The following is an 11,100-nucleotide window of genomic DNA, read 5'->3' as shown; positions in this document are numbered from 1 at the left end:
CAGTTACATTCCTTCACAGTCACTTGGTTGCTTGTCAGATTTATTATGACTCAGAAATAAATGTCAGAATACACACTCAGCAGGAGATCAGTGATGCCTAGAGGGAATTATTAATCTCTCTAAATTACCTAATCCAAAAAAAAAAAAAAAAAAGAGAAATCAAATAGCAATGCTTTTCATTTTTCTAACAATGAAGCCTTGACTTGACTGAAAGTATTCTGAAAACTCTTAATCTTCTTATTAATATGGTGCATTTGCCTGGTAAAACAAGGACACACACACACACACACATGCGTATCTTCCAGATCTTTCAGTTTCCCCATAGGCCATGTTTTAGGTCTAATCCTTTTTGTTATTCTTTTCTGGGATTATCTTGAATTGAGCTTCATGTTTCTTGAACTCTGTTACCCAAAAGTGAATGCAGTACTCCAGTACCATGATAAGTTTCAAAAGAGTGAAATGGCTTTTCTGAAGTTTAGGTGAATTTCAGCACATAACCATCTGTATTTACCAAGATAACTTTTGTTTAATTGTGAGGTTTTGGGAAACCAAACATGCATATGTTATTTGTATTAGCTTAAGTGCCATGTGGCATCCGTAACAGGGCAGTGACTGTGCACAAGCCTCCACCTTTCATTCCTTGGATGCCAGCTGTTTGCATAGCTCTTCAAGAATACAAGATGGTTGTAGTTGTATCTATGTCCACCATAGCATTCTGTGAAGTTAAAGTCACAAAACTTCTTTTACTGGTAGGGATAGGTACTGTTATTTGACTTCCTGCTCAGCCTTCATCCACACACAGGGAGTATCCTGCTAATTACCTCTGCCTATGGTTAATGAAGAGTAACAGACATTTCCACATGATGACTCAGTACACCTATATTAGACCTTGGGTTGGATGAGTCATCACCATGAAGTGCCTGTATCTGTTCATTAGCTGCAGAATAGCCTAGATATCTAGTTTGTACCTAAATCCTAGGTAGCTTAAGTTAGGTGAGATGAATCGCTCCTGGCAAGTGCAGAAATAGGTTTGTCTATACCACTAATAAGAAGGAATTTTGGCATTCAGAGCTTCTCCTGCAATTTGGCAGCCTTTACACAGCAAAAATCTATGAAGGGTTCTCTTCCCTGAGTTAGCTGCTCTCCTAAAAGATCTTGTATGGCAATTTCAGGTCCTAGCTGGCTAGGTAACTAAATAGGAATTTCATACTTCACTCTTTTTGCTGACTAGAAGATTAGCTGTGATCTTCCCTTCCTGGAAGAGGAGAATTAATTTTGAAACTTGACCAAACATAGGTAGCAGACAGGCTGTAGACCACCATCAACAGGCACTATGATTGGTCTGAAGAGACCATCATGGAAGGACTGAGGACAAAACAGTCATTTTTCAGAGGTGCTGCTATTGTTGTTGAGAGCTGTCACCAACATAGTACAAATTCAAAGATACTGGCTCCAGATCAGCCAGTGCTATCAGAAAAAAGTATAGGAGCACAGGGATGTACAGTAGTTCAGCACGGCTATGGAAGCAGATGTTAGTTCATGCAGTAGCCCTTACTCTCACAGAATCAAAGCATCATAGAATCCTTACAGTTGGAAGGGACTTTCAATTAACAGGGACATGCACATCTAGATCAGGTTGCCCAGGGCCTATCCAGCCTGACCTTCAAAGTATCCAGGGTCCGGGCCTCAACCACATCTCTGGGCAGCGTGTTCCAGTCCCTCATCACCCGCACTGTCAAAGACTTCTTTCTTATATCCATCCTAAATCTCCCCTCTTTGAGCCATTTCCACTTGTTCTATCACCACAGATGCTGCTAAAGAATCTGTCCCCTTCTTTCCTGTAGCTCCCCTTTAGATATTGAAAGGCTGCTATCAGGTCACCTCAGAGCCTTCTCTTCTCCAGGCTGAACAGCCCCAGCTCTCTCAACTTGTCCTCACAGAGGATGTATTCCATCCATTTTTGTGGCCCTTCTATGGACACACCCCAACAAGTCTATGTCTCTCCTGTACTGAGGACCGCACATCTGGATGAAGCACTCCAGGTGAGGCCTTCACATGCCACTATTACCAAAATTAGAAATAGACTAGCTTGGAATAGGAAGACTCAAAGGCTCTCCAGAAGGAGCTAGCCCAAGCGAGCCACATACCAGAGGACTAGTGTTGCGTGGTGCTGATTGGTCAAACTCCAATAGCAGAAGCAGCTGGGCTCCCTGTTGCACTGAGCTCACACAGGCAGGAAGCTTGCCAGAGCCTGCTCCTGCCAGCATCTTCACTCTGACCAAACTGCTTTACATAACATTGGCTTTTGTATAATTTAATGGCCAACAGAAACTAATAAGCACCTTGTTGTATGTGTTTCTCTACAAAACAGCCAGTTCTTATGGCAGTCTCATAAAGGAACAATTTCCCAAATCTTCTGTGATATTTGCAGGTGCAATGTTTCTGCAAAAGGATTATAATGAACTTGAGAGCTTAAAGGCCTATAAATAACCTATTACTTAACAATACTCAAATCTCTGAAATGGCCTGTGGTGTTATATGGATGTGTGGGCTTCTGGAAATGTCCCTAGCAAACCTAATAATTTCCCAGCTGTGTAATGTTTTTTGACTTTTTAGTGATCTTGCTGTTTGGGGATTATGCTGACTAAGCTGGCAAATTATCATCTCTCTCTGTTTCTCTCTTCTAATTCTCAGAAGGAACCCCTCTCCTGCAGACTATTTGGATGAAGTGGCAGCTGAGATTACATAACTGATGAACTTTATTTTCTATTGTGGAAAAGAAACCATTTCCAAGAATGGCAGCTCCCAAGACTTCAAGATTTGAAAAAAAAAAAAATTCTTCTGACATATTTCTAAAAAGGTGCTTCTAAACATCTTTGCTACTGTACCACTTCTGGTTAGGTGCAGTATCTCTCTATTTTCAAGTAAGGAATACAGGAAAACTCCTTACCACTCACTAGTTCAAACCTTCAGGCCTGGTGACTGCCTGGTCTCTCTGATTGCAGCAGTACTAACAGTCCACTTTGAACAAAGGGAGCCAGCTTCCAGACAAATAATAGAGACTAAATCTTCTCACCTATATTCAATTAGATGTTGTTGCTATGCAACAGATGGCAGCAGAAGGGCAGTCTGACAGAATGGCATCTGACATTGTCAATGCACTGCACTGGAAGTGCATATGGAGCAAAGGTGCGTCGTTGAATTCCTCCATGAAGAAAAGATGACACCCATTGACATTCACTGACACTTGCTGAACATTTTTGGAGATCAAACAGTAGATGTGAGCATAGTAAGGCAGTGAGTGGTATATTTCAGCAGTGGCAGCAGCTACATGAAAGATAAGCCACATTCTGGATGGCCATGCACAGCTGACAGACCATGAAATGAAGAGTATCTTGATCAGTTCTTCCATGCAAATTGGTGGATTATGACCAGGAAACTGGTCAGCTTCAGTGTGCTGGAAACCATGGTGGCAGTGTTGGAATATTTCAAAGTTTGCTCCAGATGAGTCCCACACAGGGACAGAAAGACCATATCCAAGTATGTCAAGACGTATTGAACAATTACGAGGCTGAAGGTGACAATTTCCTGAATTGCATCATTACCAGTGATGAAATGTGATGTCACCAGTATGAACCAGAGTCAAAATGGCAGTCATGTGAGTGGCGACCTGTAATTCCCTATTGAATAAAAGTTGAAGACACAGCCCTCAGAAGATAAAGAGATATGCACTGTCTTTTGAAATAGGAAAGGGATGATCCTTCTGGATTTCCTGGAACTCAGACAAAGCATCAACTCTGACTTCTATACTATGACACTGACTAAGCTGAAGGCTCCAACTTTCAGAGTCAGGCCAAAGAAGACAACCTTTCTTTTGTGACACAGTAACTCCGGGTCTCATATCAGTTTGAAGACCATGGAACACATTGCCAGCCAATCTTGGGTGGCCTGCCCTACCACACCCATCGTATAGTCCAGATTTGGCATCTTCTGAGGTCCATCTCCTGGGGCCAATGAAAGTTGGGCTGCATGGGCAACATTTTCCCATCAACAACATCATCACAGCAGCTCTGAAACAGTGGGTCACTTCCACTGGTACAGATTTTTATGAGCATGGCATGCAGGCGCTTATCATCACTCATGAAAATCCATAGCTAATGGTGGTGACTATGTTGAAAAGTAGCATTTTGTAACTGAGAATTTGCTCTATCAAATAGCATTACTGTGCTCTTTGTATCTGTTGTAGTTTCCATGGAAATTAATCAGCAGCATTACTTCTGGAGTGACTTACGTAGCTTTTCTTGGCTTGGAGACTTAAGCTTTTCTCTAGCTTTACACCAGTGTCTAGCTGCTGAAAAGATTTGGAGATCCAGTACTGCATCCTTACTGTAGATATGTCAACGGCTTACAGGCTGGTTCGGCCCAGTTCCGTGACTAGCGGAGTAGAGGGATTTCACAAAATCTGTGCCTTTGGAAAAGGGAAACAGGGGACCCCAAAGTAATTAAAAACAGCGGCAACGATCTGATGAGAAACAAACTAATTTACTAAACATAGTATCAGAATGCAAGATAACACACTATAATACAATATAATTAGAATTGAAGCTAATAAATCAAACATGAGAGAGAGTGTCCAAAAGGTGGATAAGCCTTACCATAACACTGAAGTGAGATGCACAGTCCAGTTGAGCTGCAGAGGAGAGCCTGATGAAGAAGAGCACATCAGGTGACCTTGCCAGGAGTTATATCTCCTCTCTGACTGCAAAGACCCCTGGGGTATGTAGTTCTTCTTCTCTTCCAGACAGGTACCCGGAACTGGAGTATTAACACTTTAACTCCCAGTGCACGATATTATGCATGATATTATGATGTGGAATACTGATAACCAAAAATCATGAAACCATGACATGATATTTACTTCATGCACTGGAAATTCCGGGTCTGAGGCTGCTGGCTGGAGCACTTAGTTCGCCCAGCCATGTTTGCTTCTAAAAGAGAGCTTAGATTTATCCTCCCAATGACTCGCCTTAAGGGTGTCAAGCACAGGAAAGGCAGGTGCTAACAACTGACTTTCTTACACTTTTGGAGTAACTCTGCACTAACAATTAAACTGCTGTTGCCTTTTCCACTAGCTATATCTGTCTGAGGCAGCATGTGTTCATGCCTGAGGCAGCAATGCAGCTACTTGCTTCAACCCCTTTGTGCTATCTGTGAGCCAAGAAAGTCTCCATCTCCTCATGACACAGCTCTCACCTGAGCTCATGGAGTTCATTATTCTCTCACTGGCTGCGTGTGAGATCATCCCAAGAAACTGGAAGCATAAGCCCTCATTGGGAGGTTGATAGGTAATTGCCTATTAGCTCCCAGCACTGCTCTCTCATCTCACTTACTTTCCAATGACTTGCCATTTGTTCTTAATAACTTTCTCCTCTGCTGCCTTCTCTGTTTTTCCCCTCAGCTACTGTCAGTGTCTATTCTTTCAGCTCTGCTCAGTCCTCCTTCCCAGAACACAGCAACGGCTTATATTCTGAGCTGGAATTTTTCCACTTTCTCTTTTCAGCATTTATAAGAAGGTCGTGTTAAATGAAGCAGTGAATTCCGTCACCATGAGCTGCACAACCATCTTGACTTAAAGTTAGAAGGAAGGGTTTTTATTTGTTTTTTGTTGTTGTTGTTGTTTGGTTGGTTGGTTGGTTTTGTTTTTGTTTTTGTTTTTTTTTAATTTTATGTAACTAAAACTGTAGAGTTTTTGAAAGGGAAATGGTGACCTGAAGAGAGAGATCAATCCAGAGTCTCTGTTGTCTAGATGATCTTTAAGATCCCTTCCAATCTATTCCCTTCCATGATCTTTTCCAGAATAACTTCTATACAAAGTCACTCCCGTTTAATATTCCCACCTCTAGGCTCAGCAGAGCTGTGGACAGACCACAGCATATATCTAGCAAAGCAATTTCAAAGCATTTCAACCATTTGGTTTTTGTGCTGATTTCTACCAAGGGCAAAATACAATCCAGAGCCCAATCTCAACTTCGAATGAGATTGGAAAGAATACCCAGCAGGAGGCTTTGTATTTAAAATTTTATACCGGTCTTTGTCTGAGAAGTAGAGCAAGCAGCTGTGACAACAACATCCCTCCATTCTTGGATAGTTACAGGCAGCCTTAATGTGACTTCAGTTTTCCAGTGGGCTGGTATAAGAGATTATTAGGTCCTTGCTCCAGTTAATTATCTTGCTGCCAGCCATAGGAACTCTTAGCAATAATTCTGCAGAGCAAAGGCAAGCGTTGCTGATACTTTGGAAAAAGAAGGGTGATTGAGATAGCAGTGAATGCAAAATAAAGTTAGGTGTGTGCTTGTCTGTTTTGTTTTACACTCTACCCTGCTACACATACTTTTCATTAGAAATAGAAATATTATTAAATAAATAAAGTTCTGCTTGCACTTTTAAGCTACTTGCTGCTTAGAGATTTATTTCCCCCTCTATTAGGAGACATCTTCTTCAATGTACTTTCAGCACTTCATCACCGCCTTGATATTTTAGTCATTACTGTCTAGTTTTGAATATGTACTGCTTTCTCACCTCAAAAGAAGTATAGTTAAAATTAGAGCAGATATTTTATTGATGCATCCTGTTCTACATCAAGCTGTTCAAGATTAAAAACTAGAAGAAATTCACTGGAGAAAGCAATTTTTGAAGAGATTTAAAACTCACATGGCCCAGCTCACGGTCCCCGGGTACATTCAATTACAATAAGATGATTCCTGGAAATGTTTGTCTAACCTTTTCTTTAAAAACACCGGAGACTGCAATTCTACAACAGCTCCAAGCTGTGTTCATCAGCACTTTACCATCCTTCTGATTAGAAATTCCCATTTTAAGATCTAAAACTCCATTTCCCTTTACTTCAATTCCTTCTTTTATTGTCAGTATACACAGGGAATAATTTACAACTGTCCTTTTCACAAAAGCTATTTGAAGATCACTGCTGTGCCTTTTGGACTTTTCCAGACTGAACAGTTCCTTCCAGACATTCTTCACAAGCCTTGTCTCCTATACCACCGTATCTTCTTTCCTCCCCCCCCTCCCCCCCCCCCTTATTTCTTTATTCCTTCTAAATGCCCAAACCACTCTCAGAAAAGTCAAGTTCAACTCAGGTTTAATTTCAGATTTACACACCTGGATTTCACTGTTCATAACATATGTCTTCACAAGTGAGGATAAGTCTAAGTTCTTCATAGTCTATAGAAACCCAGCTAATGAAATCAATGGAGTCTAGAAAGTTATACAGCTCCTCCTAAAGTAGGTAGATTTAGTCAGGTAAGCTGCTCTAAAGACTCCACTTGGCTCAGTGTAGCTGTATACATATATGGATATATATATGTGCTATTTGAAGGGTCTTGGACTATTCCGCAACCAAGCTGAGCCCACAGCTGATAAGTAGACTCTTACTGCCAAATCAAGGTCAAATATAGATTTATAGTGCAGTAACAGTTATATATGGCAATAGGAACTGGTCATGTGCCCTGTAGTAGTAAATGCAAGGATAGTCATCTGTGATATGTTTATGAAGAGTATTGTAAGGAATACAAATAGTTGATCTTAACAGAATGGAAGATTTTTTTTTTCTATCCTGGATATTCCATTCTGTTACGTCAGTTCTGACATTCTATGATAACCTGTGGTAGAGGCAGAGACTCAGGAATCTAAATAGAGAAGACAAAGATCCTTGCTTGTGTGATAAAATATGATATTAGCTGTCTTTTCCATATTTCAGCTTAACAGATATGAAATGCTCTGTTGGCGAAACCACCACCCTCTTCCACCCTCTTCATGCTTCACAAACATATATAAGTTAAATGGTTGTTTGTAACTCCTATTTTTTTCACTTTAAAAATGCAGTGCATAAAGGATGGTGGTCTGTTGAAGTCTCATTCAGTTTGAAGAAATTCATTTATACAAGAGGTAGAAAACAGAATTGAGAGGATCACTTGTGCTGATGGTATATATGACATAATGGATGAGTGAAAACTATTGCTCAATAAAGAGTAATTTTATCTGAGTTGGAAAGTCCCTTCTCTTATCATTTTGTATCAGATTTTCATGGAGGGAACTGTAGACAATATGTCTGAAACAGTGAGAGCAGAAAGGAATTTTGGAGATAGGACAAGCTCTCAAGCTCATAAAAAACCCACAGAGGCGCTTTGAAGATGCTTTAGATATTGTGCTAATTGGGAAGTTTACCAAGTGTAGGAAGGAATTAAGCTGATTTAGTAAGCAGACAGTTGTGGGATCATCAGGATGAAAATTATTCCTTTACTAATGGAATATTAGCTCAATACAGATTTCATTTCTTAGCTCTCTTCTGGATTTTTGTTTGAGGTAGTTCAAGTGGGATTGTTTCTTAGGAGAATGTTTCTGTGCCAAGGAAGAAGGGATCTACTATCAGCCAAAAGCAATAGGGCAGTCTTCAGCAGTCACACTCCCTGTCAGATTCCTTCACTTGTTCTCTGCAGGTTATTACAAGTAGTTTGTCCTCACTTTGCCTCCCCTCTTGACCTGAGAAAAGTCACCTTTGTTTCTTCTTTTTCTCCTCAGTACATGAAGTAGCTGCAGCTAACCAATCAGTTCATGTCCGTGTCACTTCACCTCAACTTAAACAACCTGTTTCAAACCAAGCAAGCAAGCAAGCAAGCAAACAAACAAACAAAAAGCTGCCGAAAGATAAATTGCATTAATCCTTCGACTGATGAGAAAACATTAGCCAAAAAAAAAAGCAAACATTACCAACCTAAGAAGTTGTTTCCAGTTAATAAGTCATTCAATTAACAAAATCAAACTCCTTGTTCTATTGTCATCAGAAAATCTGGAAAGAAAACTCTCTAACTCCAATGTGGCATTAGTACCGGGGTGCTCGTGTGCATTTTTGGTTTTGCATTCTCATTTCTCTACCTGACAACCCTTTTTTCCTGGCATATTGTACATTACTGTTGGTTAGTTTTAAGAAGAAATTTAATGTGAAAATACCCAGTGAGACTGAACATATTCCTGCTGCTAAAGTATGTTCTCCTGAGGCACATCTAGCTACACTTTAAACAACATTTCCATTAACATTACTTCTTTTTGTTTCTTTTTTTTAAAAAAAAACAGAAGAGTAAGAAGCATATAGTAGTATAGTAGTTCATTTTATGTTTGTGAATATGTTTGTGAACATGTTTGAGCATGAATATGTTTGTGTAACCTTTCTACCAACAGTGTAGTTTCTTATGTATGAACTTATTTCAATGCAGTGAAAGTATTACATTGGTAAAGGATGTGTAAATGAATACTGCCTTCAATCCTTTTGTCCTTCTATCCCAAATTACATCAGCTATACACCTCAAAAATGGGGGACATGACATAAAACTGAAATCTGACACACTCAAAAGACCTATGGTTGCTTGACCTTAACTAACTAATTTCCCTTTTCTTTCTTTTTCTGCCCACCCCTTTCCTCAAGATGTTCCAATACTTTCTCCTGAAATTCAGTATATGAAAATATTAAATTTACTTTCATTTGCCTACATATACATTGAAGTCCAAATCTTCATTTGGAAGTCAAGATACCTAAAGGACCGCTAAGTGCAGAATTTTCTGGTGTTGATATTTTGTTCTTCTGATGTTTCTGTTTCATATTGAAAGGGGTTAGATACTTTTTTATTAATTACAGCTTTTGAGATTACAGTAGGAATACATGGCTGTGGACCACTGCCAGGAGTCTGGAATAAGAGGCAATGGCATAGCAGCCACTCCTACAGCCCTTTGTAAGGGGTTGTAATGGCTTCTCCTGAGTCAGATTGGTTTTACTGGTCAGAACAAAAAGCAACAGGATTAAAATAAAATGCCTCATTTGAGTCAAAGTTTCAGGCACTTTTGAGTTAGAGTTTCAAGCACTTCAGCAGCTAGTTCTTCTCCAATTAATGGAGAGGAATATCTGGATTTAAATAAACCAGCTACTTAAAACAAAAACAAAAACAACAACAACAACAAAAAACACAAAGGATAAGGAAAGCAGGAGAATCACACTCAGGGCCTGGGAGTGCTGGGACTCTTCTTCAAGGCTCTTCATGTCAAAAGTCCTCTCAACCTCAAAATCTGCCCTGGCAGCCCCATGACCATGCTCATGTGACCTGTGTGATATAACTTTTAACTTTATTTCTGCTGTTCACCTTAGGAGTCACACTTTCATAAAGGCTTTTAAGATTTTACTCTAGGGAATGACAATTTGAAATTATTTATTATTATTAATTTTACTTGATAAGAGATATCCCATAATTTAGAATAATGCATCAAAATAATAATAATAATAATTAAAAAAAAAACAAAACAAAAAACAACCATGCCCCAGACGAGTGTAAAATGAAGTAAATGACCCTCTACTCATCTTTACCAAGCACTTTGAGGTCCACTTGTTGTAAAGTACTACAGAATTTCCTATTATGATAATAACTGCTGTTAAAACTGAATTCAATTTAGATGAGGAACATGATATTTGACAAAAATCTCTGGCTAAATAAAAGTGAATTTGTATCATCCTCCAAAGCATCTCTAACTGCATCTAAGCAAGACATCAACAGCTGAGGCTGTTATCTGTGGGAACACATGTTGTTTTTGATTAAGTGCACTGTTTGTTATTTTGAATAAGAAAAGAATTTAAATTACCTCCAGAATTTCCAATCAGCATGTAATCTTAGGATAGTTTTTCATCTATCTCCTTGAAAGAAAAAACAAACAAAAAAAAAAAACAAAAAAAAAAATTAAAAAAAAAAAAGCATTAAATATGCCTACAATTTAGCAACAAAATGTACAGAATTTATTTTGTAATTTTAAGAAGGAGTAGATTCCCATACTTCCATCAAGTTGTTTAAATTGTTCAAAACATCCATAATATAACCATTCTTAATTAAATGACTGAAGCTTCTCCTTTCAGCTCTGCTAATGAGATCTAGAGTCCATCTTCTGCTACGTGCAATTTCTCTTTTCTTTTGGATGAAGTCTCACTTCTGTCATCATGAGGAAAAAACATTTACTAATAAGATCACTTTTCTCCCGTGGACAGACATG

At 39.2% G+C, this 11,100-nt stretch overlaps 1 pseudogene; it reads right to left on the bottom strand.

The window, feature by feature from the left end:
- LOC122171496 overlaps positions 1-1,760 on the bottom strand; it is a 52,042-nt pseudogene extending 50,282 nt beyond the window's left edge.
- Between the last annotated feature and the right edge of the window lie 9,340 nt (positions 1,761-11,100).

This window comes from Centrocercus urophasianus, unplaced genomic scaffold (genome assembly GCF_019232065.1).
Source record: "Centrocercus urophasianus isolate 14NV4802_14NV808 unplaced genomic scaffold, USGS_Curo_1.0 seq_9, whole genome shotgun sequence".
Taxonomy (NCBI): Eukaryota; Metazoa; Chordata; class Aves; order Galliformes; family Phasianidae; genus Centrocercus; species Centrocercus urophasianus.
Note: the sequence above shows the minus strand (reverse complement) of the source record. Positions and strands in the feature narration are given on the sequence as shown.